Raw genomic sequence first — 3,054 nt, 5'->3', positions numbered from 1 at the left:
GAGTAATCCTTGGGTTTGCATTTTTTAGGACTTCAAACAATTAATAGCTTAAAGGATTTATTGCAGAAGAGATGCGTGACTGCCAGTTTTGCAGTGCTCGGTGGTCCGCCCTCCGAGGAGGACTGCGGAGGGATGGCACTGCACAGTGCAGGGGAGCTGCTGTCATCAGAGCTGCAAATCAGCTCAGCTTGCTGACCTCCCCTGCCAGGCTTCAAGGAGCCAATAAGGGCTGCACATTCACATTATTTATTCCAGCAGGGAGTAAATGGATCTTTTCTGCTGGATAAACTCGGTTGCAGACGGGAATAGCGGTGGAGCAGAGTGCCCACTAAAATACTGTTGAAATTTCTAAACCAAACAGAGGAGCAAGGCTTCACTTCTCTGGAAGTGTCTTCTTAGAGCTGTTGTGGGAAGAAATTAAGAGAATAGAATCGAGCTCAGAAGATTAAAAAAAAGTTAAAGGCCAAAAAGACCGAGATCTCTGTTGCACCCAGTTCTTTTCCACCTACCAATTAAGTTTCAAAACTGCATTTTTATTTGTTATTACAAATAACAAATAACATTTCTAGGTGTTATCACAGGGGCACAAGTATTATTCCTGCACTTGGAAGACTTCCCCCCCACACAAATAGCTACTCTTAGTTCCAGTGGCCATGACTAGGACCACTCAACATTAGCTGGCAACTTTTTTTTTCTTATGGAAATGCAATGAATGTTCCTTTGTTATATGTTGATTTGGTCTGGTATCTGCATTTAAAGTGCCTCCATGTTGTAGATGAGCTATGCTTTTCACATTATGTTCTTTCTTTTGGTTTTCAGGCAAATTAATTAACATGATACAGAAAAGGGAGAATACAAATGCTGAAGCCCTCACTTTAAGCCCTCATACTCTTTTGTTCTCCATTATTGCACCAAATTATTTAATTGGGTCTCTCTGATTGTGCACAGACACAGAAAAGAACACAGTCTATTGTGAGAAGCCCTACAACCATAATGCAGTATCAAATTCAATTCCCATCAAAAGTGCTTGCTGCTAAAAGCCTGTACTGTGGCTGCAGATTAATGAAGATCTGCATTGAGCAAAGTGGTGGTCGTAGAGACATTATTTTTCTCCAATAGAAGGCCTATTCTTGAAGAACAATAAAAGCATAGAAAAGCGTTAGTCTGCTTATGGATGGAAATAAATCAAAATGAATAAGAGGGTTGATGGAAATAGTCTGAAAGCAGTAGAGTGGAATTCTGAAAATACTGTTTTTGTTTTGTAAGGATTTTTTTTCCCATAGTCTCTCAAAAATGCTGCTTGATGGAGGCTCAAAAGCCTTGGAGTGAAGGACAAATCTGAAAAATCAGAAACTAATTGCAGAAAATCAGCATTCTACAAATGCATTTTTTTTTCTGTGCAGAGATGCTGCACAGAATTCAGAGTCAAGAAGAAAATGTAAAGAAAAAGGAAAATGAGTCATTAACTAACACACAAGTTTGATCCAAAGAACAACCAACAGCCCTGAAATAGCATTCAGTCACCTTCAGATGAACTTCTCTTCTGTTTGCCTTTCTCTTGCCATGACTTTGTACATAGTCATCCTTTCTTTCTTTCTTTCAGTGTCAAGATCAACTTTGTGCCTATTTGTGTCAATGATTAGGGCCAAATCCCAAAGTACTTGCCAGCAATGAGAACACCACAGCATTGACTGCAGCTGGACAAGCATGTGACACTAATACAAAGAAATTTCTTTTTAGAGCCATGTGTTTTCTCTGTTTGCACTTGCAGGTGGCATCCCCCTGGCACTGCTCAGCGCTGGATGTGTTTGAACACCGAGCTGAGGACTGATAGAGCCAACAGGCCACGCTGTGGTCAGTGACAGACTGTCAGTCACTGTCAGGCTCTGAAGAGAGGAGGGAATCCACACTCACATCACCTAGGGCCACCCCCCAGATGGAGACAGCCAGGCCAGAATGCTGAGCAGGTTGAACCTCCTCTCTGGAAGTGTTTCCTCCTGTCCATTGGGTATGTTGAGATGCCACCACATTTGGAATACTGATTTGGGTGAACTGTTGGGTGGCCTAAAATGAGGCCAGGTGAATCTGGAAGAGATGTATCAATTTTAAATGTTTAATCTCAGTCCTTCCTTGCAATCTCAGCATCTCAACTGAGTGTACAATCATAAGTGATACAAACACTGAGTACCCAATTCACATGCTCAGGAAGTGTTTCCATCTCTGCACTGAGGATGCACATTTAGAAATAAGAAGTGCAGTAAGTCCAAAACAACAGATGCTTTATTATCAGTGTGCAAGGCTACTTTTCAAGTCTTCAATGTCTTTTAGGCCTAAGTCCCCCACACTTGAAACATGAAACTCTTTATTGAGAAGAACATTAACACAGAATCATTTAAGAAGTCACTGCTGTGAAAGCCAGAGAAGTAACAAAACTTCTTTCCAGAGCTGGAGCCGCTCATGGATGATTCTGCGCATTATCATGATTCAGAGGTCTACAGTGGCTTATCATATTGGATGATACTGGCCTGCTATTCAGCTCAATAATCTATACAGGATAAAATAGAGTTCATCATAGCCAGTGAGCAAGAAGGGATGCAGGTTCTTCTTAATTGCTATTCAAAACTATGTTCTGAACCCACCTTACAGGCTTAGAGCTTCAACATCACCCAGGATTTACATTGATTGCTAAGAATGTACTGACAGTGGAAACAAAGTGGAGGTGCCTTCTTGATTTGTTTTACCCTGGATGAAGTCACACAGAGAAGCTTTGAATCACACTTTACAATAAATTTACATTAGACTGAGTTCTGCGCTCTGTCATTATTAACTCTCGGTCTGAGACCTGTGTTGATGTGAAAATCTCTCAGAACATCTCCAAGGACCTGTGTTCCTCTAGTGACACATATACTGCAGGTAAACTTAAAAAATTACTCCTTTTTGGAAAGTAAGCAGCCTATACTCTCTTATAAAAGCTGCCCCTGAGTATCCAGACCTGGCTACTCTGATTTCTGGGGTTCTGTGAAGAGGAATATGGCCTGGAGACACTGTAGATGT

At 41.3% G+C, this 3,054-nt stretch overlaps 1 long non-coding RNA gene across 1 annotated transcript; it reads left to right on the top strand.

Annotated features, from left to right (window-relative positions):
- The first annotated feature begins 1,973 nt into the window (after positions 1–1,973).
- On the top strand, positions 1,974–2,804 carry LOC147654107 (uncharacterized). The gene is made up of 2 exons (XR_015284459.1): positions 1,974–2,008; positions 2,647–2,804. It is a non-coding gene; the product is annotated as an uncharacterized LOC147654107 (long non-coding RNA).
- The last annotated feature ends 250 nt before the right edge of the window (positions 2,805–3,054 follow it).

The sequence above is a fragment of the Cyanistes caeruleus genome, chromosome 3 (assembly GCF_971803275.1).
Source record: "Cyanistes caeruleus chromosome 3, bCyaCae1.hap1.1, whole genome shotgun sequence".
Taxonomy (NCBI): Eukaryota; Metazoa; Chordata; class Aves; order Passeriformes; family Paridae; genus Cyanistes; species Cyanistes caeruleus.
The sequence above is the reverse complement of the archived record's forward strand: the minus strand, read 5'-3'. Positions and strand labels throughout refer to the sequence as shown.